Below are 17,941 nucleotides of genomic sequence, written 5' to 3'. Positions count from 1 at the left end.
AAGAACTGAAACTGAACTTCAATTAAGAAACCAGAACCCATGAGGGTGAGAGAGTTAGGTGATAAATGTTTCCTCATTTCCAGCAACTATTGGATTTTCTGTTTCACTCAGTGAAAGAATGACGGAGCAGGCAAATCTCCAAGGCTGAGCTTTTTGGGTGAGATTTTTCTTACAACACTACACCTAATTTTCCGTGTGTACCATCAGCAGAGTTTCTCAAGGTACTGCTTATTGAAACTGACCTGGTAGGCATCCCAGGTCTTAAAGATGAATGAATAAATAACTTTGCTGAATGCTGCTGAATATGTGATAATGTAATTAGTATTCCTGCCAACGGAATTGAAAATGAGATGTTGCATCTCTAGAGACTTTTGTACTTCTCTGTAAATAGTTTCTCTTTAAATCCACAAGATACATATGAGCTAAGCAAAAAGGTTCACTCTAAATTAAAATGCTATTATGCTACAGATGATGTGGATGAAGGGCTTACTGAATTGTCGCTCCCAGATTGACAGGGGAAAACCATCATTTACATATTTTCCAAGCACATTGTGCCCCAAAGGCATTCGGTTTCTTTAAATGACAGAAAAGCCATTTGGGTTAGAAATAATCCACTAGAGGAACACAATGGTGACCCATTGTTAATACCTCTATGACTATAAAAATAAATGTTAAAATGCATTTGATTCTAAGGAAAAGAAAAACAAACTGTTTGCTATAAGGCACTTCTAGATTTCAAAATAAAGATTACAAAAAGTATGATGTTTTAAAATTGTTGCATATTTCTGCCTTGATTTGTTTAAAACATTAAGGCATTTACCATATTGGCACCAAATCAAGTCAATCTAATCAATTTCCCCTTGGATACTTCAGTAACTTAGAATTTAAATGTTAATCAGTGCCAGTCAGATTATTTACATACAGGTGCATAGGAAATAATCCAGTGGATTGTTGCCCAATATTTGCTAGCTAAAACTGCAAAGACAAGAATTATTTTTTCTTCCTTCCAGAGCATTTGCAAAGGATGAGTGAACTTCCTTCAGACTCAGCAGGACTTCCTCAGTCTGGCTGTGCTTCAACTCAAAATGATTTCCTCCTCAGAAACAAGCACACGGATGCCAGTTCATCTCTCACCAGAAACAAGAGAAACGTATGTCTCATTGCTAAAGACTCAAATCTGGATGATATCTAGAAAGCAGACATTAGTGGGTTCGGTTCTTTTAATGGAGTTCCTATACGCTGGAATAAACAGAAGAAGGCAGACCAAACACTGGCCCAAGAATCAAGAGAGGCGTCCTAACTTTGTCACTAACAAGCTCTATGACTTTGAGCAAGTCAAAGTCATAGAGCTCTCTGGACTTCAGTTTCTGCCTGTGTAAGGGAACAGACCTGAACTACATGGTCCTTCATTTATTCAGATATATTTTTCTTGTTGTTGTTAGGTGCCCTTGAGTCAGTTCCAACTCACAGCAACCCTATGCACAACAGAGCAAAACACTGCCTGATCCTGCGCCAGCCTCACAATTGTTGCTCTGCTTGAGCCCATTGTTGCAGCCACTGTGTCAATCCATCTCATTGAGGGTTTTCCTCTTTTTCACTGACCCTTGTTTTACCAAGCATGATGTCCCTCTCCAGGGACTGATTCCTCCTGATAACATGATTGATAATATATTGAGTGTTTGCGATTTGCTAGTTATTGTGATAGCTGCTGGGATTCATAGTGATGAACCACAAAGATGTCTTCATCTCCCGGAATCTGCATCCTGGTGCTCTGAAATAGGTTTTTTTTTGTTGTTGTTCTTTGTCTGCTTCAATTGGCACCACCTTTGTTTATTTTTCTCAAAACTGACTGTGAAGAAAAGATTATCACAATTCAACATGATCTATCCCTTCTAATCTTACAAAGCTAGGGCCAACATTGCTTAATTGGGATACAAAGGTACACGTGAATAATTAATGAATTTGTAAGTATTGGTCTATTTTCAGCAGCTAGGGCTTCTATTAGATGAAGGTTCTGTATTATCTTAAAACATAGCATTTTATAAAAGCTTCTAATATTAGAGATCTGTTGCTCAGTGACCGTTATTAAAGATGTTTCCAAAAACTTACTTGCATGGAGTATTATGTATTTTTGACCACTTGTTTCCCGTTGGTATGCTTTTTCTCTACTTTATTTGCCTTCTCCTACTAATCTCTGTCCATCCTAATTCAACATTTCTTTTTGACCCAGGAATTTTGCTGCCTCCTACACAAACATTTCTCCAATAATGTTTGCTGCCATTTAAATGAAAAAATGAATAGCTATTATGTACTGAGCAATTATATGTGACAAACATTGAACTAGGCTCTTTATATACATACCTTCTCTCTCTACTTAGAAATCTATAAACAATGTCATTTCTCTTTCACCTATTCATTTATTTATTGTTTGGTTGAACGCATACTTATTGATCATTTGCCATGTGCCCAGCTGATATTATTCTAAGTGCTAGAGACAGTGCAGTAAGCAAAACAAATTCACTGCCCTTGTGGAGGTTAGCTTCTAAGTAGATGACAAGTTCCTGGAGGACAGGGCCAATTTAATGTTTTTTTCATGCTTAACATGCAGCAGAAAGTAAATATTTGTTAAGCAACAAGATGTTTGGGTTGAAGAGTCAAAAATATAGAAAGCTAGAAGCAATGAGACCAACTTCAGATGTGTCATGGAGATGATTAAGACCTGTCATACAGCAGCTCTCTAAGTAGTTTGATTAAAATCAAGTGCTGTTTGCATCACAACCACTGTATCCACATTGACAGGGTGGTGATGCTGGTCTAGGAACATGTGAGAAGTAAAATATGTGCTCGTCAAAGCCCAACTTTATTTTCCTCCCTCCCTCCCTCCCTCCCTCCCTCCCTCCCTCCCTTCCCTGCTTCCCCCCTTCTCCCCTTCCCCGCTTCCCCCCTTCTCCCCTTCCCCGCTTCCCCCCTTCTCCCCTTCGCCCCTTCTCCCCTTCCCCCCTTCCCCCTTCCCCCCTCCCCTTCCTCCTTCCCCCTTCCCCCTTCCCCCTTCCCCCTCCCCCTTCCCCCTTTCCCTCTTCCCCTTTCCCCCTCCCTCCCTCACTCCCTTGCTCCTTTCTGCCTTCCCTCTTCCCCCCTCCCTCCCTCCCTTCCTCCTTTCTGCCTTCCCTCTTCCCCCTCCCTCCCTCCCTTCCTCCCTTCTTCCTCCCTCTCTCTTCCTCCCTTTCTCTCTCTTTCTTTCTCCTTCCTTCCTTTTTTTCTTCCTTCCCTTAGTCTTTTCTTTTTCTTCCAAAGTTGTCTAAATACTTCTCATCATAACATCTGTTATAAATTTTGCATTATTCATCTAAAGAATATTATCATTTAAAGAGAGGGAGGACATACACTATATATATAAAGCATAACATTTAAAATACTGTTATTCAGAAGTAGGGAAGTACTTTTAAAGCAAATGGTCTCAGTAGACCTTAAAATTGTATTACCAACTGATGATCAACTACTTGTAAAAGAAGGTGTCATTGTTCATAGGAATAAGGATAGAGACACAATGTAACAATGATAGGGGAGGGCAGTCAATATTTTATTTTTTTAGCACAAGAAATTCTTAGCGAAAATTTTCTAAACTCAACGCACAGTAACTTTTTAAAAAGACAATTTCAGAACCAAATAGCCAAGACATCTGAAAGCTTATTGGCTGGAAAGGTATACAAGGACAAAAGAAAGAAAGGGGAACTAACCTGTTTTTCTGAGGATATATCCGACTGATCAAACTTTCACTCCCAACAGCACACAGATTTCCTGACTTTCCATCTGACACCCATAAATATTCCAGCTCAGTGGGTCTTTGGGTTCCCTGGTCTCTATAAATATACGGTGGCTTTTGATTGTTTTATGATGGAAGTTTATTTTATTTTTGCCTGCACAGTTGGCTTTGTTTTTTTCTATGCTTTATAGACCCTTGTCTTTTTATTAGTTCAGTGTTCCCTGTTGATTTTGTGTTTTATATTCCTGCTGTCACCACCAGAACCTCACTGTAAACAAGAATGTTGTATCTCAGTGGGTTATTTTCTGTTAATGACCTGTGATACAGTATATAAATAAACCGGAGAGCCATCCACAGGTGCAGTTTATTAGAGTTATTGCACTGTGGCTTGGGTAATGTTCCTCGGTTCTTTAAAACTTTGCTGCTTCGGAAGCAAAGGGACTAGCTAGCTGGCAGTTTTGAAGAGAGAAAAATGGGCCCGTCACTTTGCGATGGATGGGAACCCAGCCTAATAATCATCATTTTAATTCCTCAGTGTCAACATCTAGGTTGCCGTATGACCCAAAAAAATTCCAGTAAGCAAAATCACCCAGATAAAGTGGCCTGGTCCTAATAGCTGTCTTGAGCAGCAATAGAGAGAACACAATGGTCCCTCCCCACACATAAAAAATAAAAGCACAGGAAAAACACACACTATACTGCTCAATTAGAACAAGAGGGATTGTTTTGGGTTGCACACAGGTGCATAATGAAGACCGATAATGATAGTTTATTAATGAATTCTCATAACCCCTGGTGAGGTAGATGTTATTAAGACTCAGGTTCATGTGGGGCAATGGAGGCTAAGTAACTCGCCCAAGGCCACACTGTGAATCAGTCCCCATGCAGGGAACAGAGATGCCAAATGAGCTCCTGCCATACCTTGTGCTCTAACCACTAGATCATGGTCTGTCTTTGTCTTGGAATGAAATTAACAGAAATAAAATTGGAGCTGAAGAGTCAGGCAATAGAAGGAATATTTGGTAATGGGTTCAGAAGGGAACTGAAAGGCAATAAGGGGATCTGAGGATACTGTAATGTGCTTCAATGAACAGACATGTACTTCTGGCTTTGAAATACATAGGAACAGATTCTGCCACACATCATAAGCATTCAGAACTTGGAGAAGACAAGATGAGAAACAGAGCTAAAGTGGAAAGTACAGTAGAGAAGGCTAATGGTCTGGATATTCTATACTATCCCTTTCATGACTTATGGAACATATGGTAACCCATCTAATTTTTATGCCTCTGGCATTCTTTGGGAGTATACTTTTCTTACTGAAAACTATTTGCTTCCCTCCAGTGGGGACTTGTATAATGGTGAAAAACAAAAGAAATATTTGTTGATGCAAAATAGCTGGGGTATTAGGCAAAACCAGAGGTGCCCCATGTATCCAAATGGAAGGCGACCAGCAATAAAGCCTCACTACTTACCCAGTACTGGTGGGACAGATGGGCTCCCACAAATCATGTATTTTCACTTAATACTTCTCAAAATCTATGTTACCAACTAAAAACTTAAACACATTCAGTAACTCAGCATGCATTCCACTACTGAAAACACACGCTATCAACAAAAAATTCAAAGCAGAAAATAATTGGGTCTTAAAGGGCTCTTATGCAGTGTATTTTATAATACAATTTAGCCTCAGAACCTTATCTTGTTGGTCACACTGTGTAGAAAATAAGGCTGTAGGCTTCTAACCTTATTAATTGGGAATACAATATTAGCAAATATACCCGTTTTTCCTGTCTTTTTATTACTCTTAGTGATAGAAATATAATAATTTTTAGTTATTAAGAGTAACAATGAGTATATGATTTAGAATAACAATCTTCAAAATTATCTATCATTGCTATTAAAAATCTTTGATTTTTGCTATGGATACACAGGGCAACGTTTTTTTGAACTAACAAAAGCAGCCCAAGCATTACAAATCCCCAGTAATTTAAGATGTTTGACTAGTGCATGCACGGCCTTACCTGTCACCCAAATGATGAGTTTCACCTTGATGCATCTCAATCTTCAAATTTGTTCCAGGTCCTTTATTACACAGATACACTTATTTCTTTTTGCTGGGTTTGTTCTGGAAATATTTCTGCTCAGCAGAACCACATGATCACTTAGCTTCACTGTTTAATGAGATATATCAAAAGCCTGCAATCTATTCTATTGGACAAAATTAATTTGGTTCATTAGCATTCCAATACAACTCCTTCAAATTAATAATCCATTTACTAATTCAACTAAGAGTGAAATATTTATGCACAAACTTAGAAAAAATTATTAACACATAGACTTCACCATAGCCAAGTCATAACTTTCCCCAACTACATGTTCTGTTGCCTTATTCAGCACATCACTGTATTCTTATTTACTTCTTAGGACATCATTATTGTTTATCTAGAAGGCACTTGGTACCTGAGATGTATGTAGTAGGATAGTGGACACTTTCCTTTGTGATTGGCATAAAAGGAACAGCCCTGCCAGAGCCTGAAGGCAGTATCTGAGTTCTCCTCTTTCCTTACACGTATCACCTTTCCAGCATTTCTCACCAACACATATTTTTCAGGGCTTGATAGCCAAGTACCCAAAGACCTTAATCCATAAGCACTTCTGTTTGAATTGTATTTTGGATTTATGTCTTTATACTTTCCTTATTAATTATAGACCAACACACCGTTAAGATGGTAAGAAAGATAAAGGTTACTTCGGATAACATCAACTTTTTTCACCTTCTGAAAAGGTTTAAATTAGTATCTAATGTTAAATCCACCAACTACTTGGTATTTCAGTTTTTTCTTTCTTTCTCTCTTTTTTTTTTTTTTTTTTTTTGGAAAGGAAGAAATACTTAAAATACTTATTTGCCTGTAGGTAAACAATATTTTTTTTTTAAAGATTGGTACGTCAATATAAAATACTGACAGCGAACCTTCTTTAACAACCAAGATTTTAAAATTTTATAAATCACAGCGTTTGTTAGGTACACAGTGTTTCTCTGGACTTTTATTCTTGACTGGCCTAACCAATTTATTATTTGCCTAGAAGCTTATGTTTTTGTTATTTAGTATTTAAATTTCCATTTTTACTAATTTATTCTCTCGATTACTAAATAAGAACAGACAAATTAAGAATCTTACCTTTTATCTGCTTTTAGGAATTGTTTCACAGTGATGAATTTGAAACAAATGCTTGTAATATGTGCTTGATTAAATGTATGTATGGGTATATACTAACATACTTAATTTTTCTTAGTGATTTAAATGATGTATAATGTTCCCAAAAGGAAAAAAAAAAACCTACTGCCATTAAGTCAATTACCAATTCCTATTCATAGCAATCCTATAGACAGGGTAGAACTACTCCATACGGTCACCAAAGCTGTACTATTTATGGAAGCTGACTGCCTTACCTTTCTTCCAAGGAGCAGCTGGTGGGTTAGAACCGGTAACCTTTTGGTTAGCAGCTGAGCACTTAACTGCTGCACCACCAGGGAGCCATGTAATATTTCATCAAAGAATTAAACACTATCAAAGAAAAACATCATAAAAAGGGCCCCCAGAGGTTTTAGATTAGTAAGGTAATTAAATGTCTCCACACTGTTACTTTCCTTGGTTGAAGCTTCGGGAGCACCAAACACCAGACGGTGTAAGGCAGTGTGGTCTAACGTCAACAACTAGGTTGATAGGAAATGGCATGCCAGAGAAAAACATCAAAGTGGGCCGGGGACAAGGATAGGCCAGCACAGCCCACAAGCCAGGACACTGCCATAGTTTCTTCTTTGGTGATCCCTTGATGGCCTTGCATGATGGATAGACAGCTTTCTTTTTCTGCTTCTATGTTATTTTATTATCAATATACCTGATTTTACTCTTGAACTGATGGTAATTAGAGATTATAAAATCTTACCTTTTGAAAGGAAATTAGATATTCACTCAGATTGGTACCTAATGCTCGAATCCACAATACAATATATTGCTAACAAGAAATTCACCTCTACCTCACGACTTGCGGTAACAGAGAATTTACCATGTTGCAAAGTAGCTATTATTGTAGCTTTCACTCATTTGTGCTAGTTTTGTCTTATTGAGCAACCACAAAAAACAACTCTCACCCAGGTGTCATGCTTCAGAGTTTTGATGGCAGCTATCTCTGGTGAGTTCCTCTACTAAGGTACCATGTTACTTCAGCAGTTCTTCAGTCCACATGGTTCTGAGACCATCCTTATCTTTTTGACTAATGTTCTCTGACGAAAAATGGTTTGTCAAGATCCCAACAATAAATATTTTTTGAGAAAGGAAACAATATTCCAAACATGGTTTAATCAATGAAGCCTGTAATAGGGTTATTGATCTCTAAGGTTCAGGTATTATACTTTTACTAATGTGATTTGGATTTGCTTAAATGACTGATGAACTGTATCATAGAATTGGTTCATATTAAGCTTGTAGTCAATTAAAAATATACACATTTTCACATATGTATTGCCCAACTTAAGTCATTCTTATCTGGTATATATGTATCATAAGATTATATTCATAGAGAAGGTGTTGAGAAAAAGGAAGATAAAATAACCGTTCTGTTCTGTTCCTGTAAATTCTCATCTGGATTATGTGCTAATTCTGGGACAGGAATCTTGAGGCATATTGATACATTGGAAAATTTCTGGTTTGAAAAACAAGAATAGTTAGGGAATTTAAGCATATGTCTTCTGAGAAGCTTTCAAAGGAACTGGAATGATAACATGAAAAAGAAAGGACGTGTTAGGTATTTCTCTTGAGACCTCTATTTAAATACCTGAAAGATTATTGTCCAAGAGTAGAATTTAAACTTATGGATGTATGTTAAAATAAAGTAAATTTTAACCTGATGTTGGGTACCAAAACCAAAAAAAAAAAAACCTGTTTCCATCGAGTTGATTCCTACTCATAGCGACCCTACAGGACAGAGTAGAACTGCCCCATAGAGTTTCCAAGGAGTGCCTGATGGTTTCGAACTGCTTACCTTTTGGTTAGCAGCTGTAGCTCTTAACCACTATGCCACCAGGGTTTCCATGTTGGGTAGAGTTAGAAAAATGGTCTTATTAGAGTTTTTTGAAAGTGACTTGAACTACTTTACACAATAGTGATGGTGATGTCACTGACAGTTGGAGAGAAATTGCTGACTGAGGATACTGTAAAGGGCATTCACAGTATCATCAGTCAGGCATCTGACTCATGAGACACTGGGCTATGTTAACTTTTCAAATCAATGAGTCTACAAAAAATTTTATTTTGAAACCAAATGTAGGTAACATTTAGCCCCATTAAACATTATTTTATTGCTTTGGCACAATCTTCATTTTACCATGTCTTATAATTTGGTATCATTTTCATGCTTCATCAAATTATTATTTTAAAAAAGGGTTGAGATATATTTAGGGCTCTAGTGTTGGGTAACATGTGAAAGCCCATATAAAAAATAAAGACTTAAAGAAAACTATTTTTTAGTATACATTTTACTGTTTTATTCCCAAAGATATCATGGAAGAACTTCTTTATTGCTTTTATATCACGAGTCCTTGATCTACCAATAAGGAAAGCTATAACAATCAAAAAGAAAGACAAAGAAAAGACGATGGAAAGTACAGTGATAGGACCATATGAGCACATTTGTGCTGACAGTAGTTGTATTTATTCTCTTGCTTAGGACATATTGGATGCTGCAGCCCAGACTGAATGGTGGAATCTGAGCACAATGAACTTGAACTCTTGGATCTGCTTACGGGGTGCAAATTATATAAAAAGTGTCCTGGGGCTAAGCAGTGAACATGCAGTCTGAAATATACAAATGGAAAAGGGAAGAATAGCCTGGACTGAAAAACAAAGCTGTGGTTTGGAGCAGGCTGGAGATATAAGAAGATCCAAAAGATCAAACCCACTGCTGTAGATTTGATTCTGACTCATAGCCATCTTATAGGGTAGAGTAGAACTGCCCCATAGGATTTCCAAGGAGTGGCTGGTGGATTTGAACAGCCAATCTTTTGGTTAGCAGACGAACACTTAACCACTGCACCAGCAGGGCTCCATATAAGAGGATAGACCTTCCAAATTCAGAAAATGTCAGAAGCAAAATAGTGAGCATAGCTACTAAAGTAGATAGATAGATGTAAAGGGAAGGTCTAGTTTGGTGGATGAATTCAAAACAGACATCATGGACAAATCAGCTCTTGTTCAGGCATCTGCTTGTATAGAGGTTTGCCTGTCCTCAGAAGATTGAGTGTGTGCTCAAAGGGAAATCCTAAAAATTTATTTGTTCTGTAATTTTTTGTCTGCCATATAATTTTCCCCCTTTCAGAAACTGGGGCTTTCGCGTATTTCTGATCCTAATGATTATCTTTAAATATCCATGATTTTTAAAATATTATAAACAGTGACTCAGATTGTATCTGCAAATTATTTCACCCCATCCATGTGATATAACTTGTTCGGGCCTAAGCATTTAAATAGTTTGTCTTAAAGATCCCACAATACCACAGAATTCCAAAACTTAAAAGGCTCTTTGCAACTAAACTTTTTTTCTTAAAGTTGGTGCCTACCTTCTCTTTTTAAACCGAACTGTTGGAGACATTTGATGTATCTCAATGCCACTACTACACCCTACATGTCTCTGCTGAGCCTGGATATTTCATAGCCTTTCTGCTGTTTTTTTACTTTGGGTTTAATTGCATTAAGAAATGAAAGAGGGTTAAAATTTTGCCCATGGTTAATAGTGGGAGGGAGAAAAGGCAGTATCTGTCAACATCAATAGCAAAGTGAGTAGAATTGTTGTAGATGCTTCAGTGTGAGGCTTCAGTAAGGTGTGTTACTGACGAGTAGGGTGTAGAAAATACAGCCATGGAAGACTTAAAAGAAAATAGACAGGTAGTTGAAGGTTTTCAGTGAAGGCAATGAATAAAAGCCAATGATAAATAGAAACATTTCATGGAGAAAAACCTAAATATCTTAACCATTTATCGATAGAGTGATTTTTTAAATTAGGAAGAGAATATAAGCACTGCCTAGTGTGTTGGTCATGGAACAAGATGGAATACACCAAGCAAAACAGAAACTTGTAGGTGAGTGAGATATTTTGACAGTTGTCTACACAAAATTTAAGAAGTGTCATGCTATAAAGTTTTGGAAAATCTGTTGGGAAAAAGTTTACATAGATCCTGATGCAGCTAAAAGCCACACTGACAAATTTGATTGGATACTATTTGAAGTAAATCTGAGTCTTGAACAAGTTTATAACACTGGTGCGCTGGCACTGTGTTCCTAAAATTAAAGAAATTTTAATGTGGTAGATTATGGAGTGCTGTCCCAGACCCTCCTTTTTTTTTTTTTTAATACACAATATATACATATTGCCTCTATGAAATCTGAAAAATTTGCATTTAAAATGTATCTGTCCTGAAGATTTTCGGGTAAGTAATATAGAGCTGTACATACATATCTATGTGAATATATATTTATTGTCTCCTCAGTAGAATATAAACTCCATGAAAGCAGGAACTATGTCTTTTTTGTTCTCCATCCTATTACCAGGTCATTTCTATATTTCTGGTAGAGCATTCGTGCGGAATGAACTAAAATGAGAAGGTACTTTTAAATTATCTTCTCCCTTATCCCGTGGTGAAATTCCTCTTTATCCTACACTTCTACTGCAAGTCTGAAGGTCATTCACATTCCTGAAGATGACCACTTTTTTTGCATCCTCTCAGACATCTGATGTCCTGACATCCTATTCCCTAAACATCAGGCTTATCCCTTTCTTCCTTGTTAGTCACCCTACTGGGAAATATAGATTTAAAGGTATTGTTTTTTGTTCTTATTGAATGCTTTCTCTCTACTTCCAAGTCTTAGACCATTTTGTGTGTTCATCTTTTTAAGTAATCCATAGATTAATGGCAAACCTTTCTATGTGTTCTTGTTTGTGTGCCCCTCTTTCTAATTATGCACATGTCCTTTAACAATCAAACAATCCCCTAAGCAACTAAAGGATTTCTTTGAATACCTGTTCTTTCTCACGGCCTTTTTCAATTGTGTAGTCCCATTTTCGAGAATTTCTTACCTTGAGTAAAACATGTCGGCTCCCAGTGTCTCTTTTCATGGTGTGGTATAGGTGTTTCCTTTAAACTATTTAGAATGTACTTTTCTAATCAGAAGGGAAATTAGAGTGAATAAAGTGTTAATACTAGGTGCAAATGGTTAAGGGACAAGGCTGCTTATTGAAAGGTTGGAAGTTTGAGTCCACCCAGAGTTGCCTCAGAAGAAAGACCTTACAATCTTTTTTCTGAAAAACCAGCTATTGAAAATCCTGTGCAGCATACTTATAATCTGACACACAAGGATTGCCATGAGTTGGAGTCAACTCGACGGCAACTGGAAAAAAAAAAAAAAAAACTAAAAACCTAGCTTTACCAATAGTACCCTTTGCTGTTGAGTTGACTCCAACTCATAGCAACCGTATAGGATAGAGTAGAAGTGCCCCAAAGAGTTTCCAAGGAGCACCTAGTGGGTTTGAACTGCCAACTTTTAGTTAGCAACCATAGCACTTAACCGCTACGCCATCAGGGTTTCACATCTAATACTTACAGTGACCTTGAGATTTGGTATTGTTAGATTATTACTGAGGAAATTAAACCTCAGAGATTACGTAAATTGCCCATGTTGTTCTACCTCCAAAGTCCATACACTGTCCCTCTATTACACTTTTTATAACCACATCTAGTATTATCTTTGTTCATCATCATGAGGTGTTAGTTAACTTTTTCACTATTACCCAAGTTTCTGTACCTTTGAACTAAAAATCTTTTCTTTTTCTCTTTAAACAAAATATTTTCCAGTATAGTTTTACTTTTTCCTTTGTATATCATCAGAGCAACAATTTGTTAAGTAGTTAAAATTTGAGGAGGCAGGGCCAAGATGGCAGAGTAGTCAGGCGCTTCGGTGAAACCTCTTAACAAAAAAGACCAGAAAAATTAAGTGAAATGATTATATTTATGGCAAGCTAGGAGCCCTGAACATCAAAGGCAAAGTTAGAAAATGGACTGAGCGGCATGGGAAGGGAGAGATGGTTCAGATGCGGAGAGGAGTTGCCAGACCTGAATCACCAGGAACCCTCAGGTACCATTCCTGGAAGTGACAGCAGCAAGCTGGTGGTAGTGTTCAGCTTCAGTTTCCTCAGGGAGAAACAGCCAGCCACACAGCCTACTAACCTCTCCGGAACCAGAGAAGAATGGCGCTCTTGGCAAAAGCTAAGTACGTGCATATATTTTACCGTTCCCCAGCCCTCAAGCCAGCTTCACTGGCTGCTGATTTCCCTGAGCCTGAAATAGGTCCTGCTGCACACTCTGAGCCATTCTTCCTAGCCTTGGAGAAGGAATCAATTCACAACTGGGAGAAAAGGAAATCTGCCAGCTCCACTAACCGGGATAGCTCCGGACAGAAGCAGCTCCTGTCCAGGCAAAAATGGTCCGCAGACTTTGAATAACTTTCCCCCCTGCTTAGACTTTGTGGGCCTATTTCAAGAGAATAGTCACTTGTTGGCAGACTACAACTGTTTCACCTATGTGGTAGAGAGGTGGATGTTTTATGTTTGACACTGCTTTGCCTATTAAACAGGGTCCTCAAGTACCCACATCAGGGGCCTAAGGACTGGTGGCTCCACTCAGGTCATCCAGCCATCCATGACAGGGGTCCAAGGATAACTGGTACCTCCTAATCCTTACAGCCAAAAGCATTGGGTGCCCATGGTCCATCTGCAGAACCCACCCACCTGTGTGTTTGAGGGAACAGGGATGCACTTTCCTCACAGACACTTAGGGTATGGTTGTCAGCCTCCTGCTTTATTCAGAGTGTGATCCACTTCTGCAAAATATATGTGTAATTACAGCAATCACCCCTGCCTCTCCAAGACAGTAGGACAGAGCCTGTACCACACACTTGATGACCAACTACCTGGACACCTGAGCTGAATCCTTACAAGAAAAATGAATGGACTCCTAGGCTCATATACCTGACAATAGCTCTAGCCATCTGGTGACAGGACATTAGAGCTTCAAAGGTGAAAATAATCAAGCTAGCTCACTCATGCAATGTATTTGGGCATATGAAAACAAAACAAGACAAGAAGCTAGGATACAGTAAGAAAACATAAAATAAACTAATACGATAACTTATAGATGGCTCGGAGACAACAGTCAATGTCAAATCACAAAAAGAAGCAGACCATCATCACTTCAACAAGCTCTCAAAACAAAGTACCAAGGGACCTTCTGGATGAAGATGCATTCTGGAAATACCAGATGCAGAATACAAATATGAATACACAGAATTCTTCAAGACATCAGGAACAAGATCGGGAAGGAGACCAGGCAATACACAGAAAAAGCCAAGGAACACACAGATAAAGCAGTTGAAGAAATGAAAAAGGTTATTCAAGAACATAATGAAAAATGTAATACTCTGAAAGAATGCAGAGAGAGACAGCAATCAGAAATTCAGAAGATTAACAATAAAATTATAGAATTATAAAACTCAATAGAAAGTCAGAGGAAAAAAATTGAGTGAGTGGAAGACAGAACTGGTGAGACAGAAGATAAAACACTTGGCACCAACATATATGAAGAAAAATCAGATAAAAGAATTAAAAAAAATGAAGAAACCCTAATAATCATGTCAGACTCTATCAAGAGAAATAACCTACGAGTGACTGGAGTACCAGAACAGGGAGGGATAACAGAAAATACAGAGAGAATTGTTGAAGATTTGTTGGCAGAAAGCTTCCCTGGTATTGCAAAAGATGAGAGGATATCTATCCAAGATGCTCATCGAACTCCACATAAGGTAGATCCTAAAAGAAAGTCACCAAGACATATTATAATCAAACTTGCCAAAACCAAAGATAAAGAGAGAATTTTAAAGGCAGCTAGGGATAAACAAAACGTCACCTACAAAGGAGAGTCAATAAGAATAAGCTTGGACTACTCGGCAGAAATCATGCAGGCAAGAAGGCAATGGTATGACTGATATAAAGCATTGAAGGAAAAAAATTGCCAGCCAAGAATCATATATCCAGCAAAACTGCCTCTCAAATATGAAGGCAAAACTAGGACATTTTCAGATAAACAGAAGTTTAGGGAATTTGTAAAAGACAAACCAAAACTACAAGAAATACTAAAGAGAGTTCTCTGGTTAGAAAATCAATAATGTCAGATATCAACCAAAGACTAGAACAATGGACAGGGGAATCAGATGTCATCCCTGTAGGGAAATCACAAAAATAAATCAAGATAAAAAAACGCTCAAAACAGGGAAACAGTGATGTCATTATGTAAAAGAAGACAACATTAAAACAATAGCGACTAAGAAATGTAGTCATAAATCCTTCATACGGAGAGGAAGACAAGGCAAGATAAAGAAATAAAAGTTAGGTTTAAACATAGAAAAATAGGGGTAAATATTAAGGTAACCACAAAAGAGACTAACAGTCCTAATCATCAAAATAAAATACAAGATAAAAATAAAGACTCAGTAAAAATAAAATCAACAACAACGAATAAGAGGAAAAGACAATATGTAAAGATAACTACTCAGCACAAAAAAATAATTGGGAAAAAGAAACTGTCAATAACACACAAAAAAGACATCAAAATGACAACAACTAAACTCATACCTAACCATAATTACACTGAATGTAAATAGGCTAAAAAAAAGGCTAAAGGCACCAATAAAGAAACAAAGAGTAGCAGAATGGATTAAAAAACATGATCAATCTATATGCTGCCTACCAGAGTCACAACTTAGACTTAGAGACACAAACAAACTAAAACTCAAAGGATGGGAAAAAATATATCAAGCAAACAACAATCAAAAAAGGAGTGGCAAAATTAATTTCTGACAAAATATACTTTAAAGTTAAATCCACCAGAAAGGATAAGGAAGGACACTATATAATGATTAAAGGGACAATATACCAGGAGGATATAACCATATTAAATATTTATGCATCTAATGACAGGGATGCAAGATACATAAAACAAAGTGTAACAGCACTGAAAAGTGAGATAGACAGATCCACAATAATAGTAGGAGACATCAACACACCATTTTCAGTGAGGGACAGAACATCCAGGAAGAAGCTCAATAAAGACATGAAAGATCTAACCATCTTGACCTCATAGACATATATAGAGCATTCCACCCAACAGCAGCCAAATATACTTTCTTTTCCAAGGCACATGGAACATTCTCTAGAATAGACCACATGTTAGGTCATAAAGCAAGCCTTAGCAGAATCCAAAATGCCAAAATAATACAAAGCATCTTCTCTGACCATAAGGCCATAAAAGTAGAAATCAATAACAGAAAAAGCAGGGAAAAGAAGTCAAACACTTGCAAACTGAATACTACCCTGCTCAAAAATGACTGGGTTATAGAAGGCATCAAGGGTGGAATAAAGAAATTCATAGAAGCCAATGGAAATGAAAACACTTCCTATCAGAACTTTTGGGACACAGTGAAAGCAGTGCTCAGAAGTCAATTTATATCAATAAATGCTCACATACAAAAAGAAGACAGGGCCATTTTCAAAGAATTATCCCTAAAACTTGAACAAATAGAAAGAAAGCAACAAAAGAAACCCTCAGGGACCGGAAGAAAACAAATAATAAAAATTAGAGCAGAATTAAATGAAATAGGGAACAGGAAAACAATTGAAAGAGTTAAGAAGACTAAAAGCTGGTTCTTTGAAAAAATTAACAGAATTGGTAAACCATTGGCCAAACTGACAAAAGAAAAACAAGAGAGAAAACAAATAACCCAAATAAGAAATGAGATGGGCGATATTACAGTAAACCCAAATGAAATTAAAAGAATCATAGCTTACTACGAAAAATTGTACTCTAACAAACTGGAAAACCTAGAAGAAACGGACGAATTTCTAGAAACACACTACCTACCTAAATTAACACAAACAGAGGTAAAACAACTAAATAAACCCATTACAAAAAAAGGTAGAAAAGGTAATCAAAAAACTCCCAACAAAAAAAAAAAATTCCCTGGACTGGACAGATTCACTGCAGAATTCTACCAAACTTTCAAAGAGTTAACACCAGTACTACTAAAGGTATTTCAGAGCATAGGAGAGGATGGAATACTCCGAAACTCATTCTGTGAAGCCAGCATATCCCTGATACCAAAACCAGGTAAAGACAGCACAAATAAAGAGAATTACAGACCTATATCCCTCGTGAACTTAGATGCAAAAATCCTCAACAAAATTCTAGCCAATAGAATTCAACAACACATCAGAAAAATAATTCACCATGACTCAATGGGATTCATATTAGGTACGCAGGGATGGTTCAACATTAGAAAAACAATTAATGTAATCCATCATATAAATAAAACAAAAGACAAGAACCACAGGACCTTATCAATTGATGCAGAAAAGGCATGTGACAAAGTTTAACACCCACTCGTGATAAAAACTCTCGGCAAAATAGAAATAGACAGAAAATTCCTCAACATAATAAAGGACATTTATACAAAACAAACAGCCAACATCATCCTAAATGGAGAGAGTCTGAAAGCATTCACCTTGATATGGGGAACCAGACAAAGATGCCCTTTAACACCACGATTATTCAACAGTGTGCTGAAGGTCCAAGCCAGAGCAATTAGGCTAGATAAAGAAATAAAGCGCATCCAGATTGGTAAGGAAGAAGTGAAAGTATCTCTATTTGCAGATGACATGATCTTATACACAGAAAACCCTAAAGAATCCTCAAGAAAACTACTGAAACTAATAGAAGAGTTCAGCAGAGTATCAAGATACAAGATAAACACACGAAAACCAGCTGGATTCCTCTACACTAACAAAAAGAACATTGAAGAGGAAATCATCAAATCAATACCATTTACAGTAGCCCCCAAGAAGATAAAATACTTAGGAATAAACCTTACCAGAGACATAAAAGACCTGTATAAAGAAAACTACAAGACAGTACTGCAAGAAACCAAAAGAGATCTACATAAGTGGAAAAACACACCTTGCTCATGGATAGGAAGACTTAACATTGGAAAAGTGTGTACTCAACCAAGAACGATCTAT

This window comes from Elephas maximus, chromosome 10 (assembly GCF_024166365.1).
Source record: "Elephas maximus indicus isolate mEleMax1 chromosome 10, mEleMax1 primary haplotype, whole genome shotgun sequence".
Classification (NCBI taxonomy): Eukaryota; Metazoa; Chordata; class Mammalia; order Proboscidea; family Elephantidae; genus Elephas; species Elephas maximus.
This window is presented reverse-complemented; position numbering follows the sequence as displayed.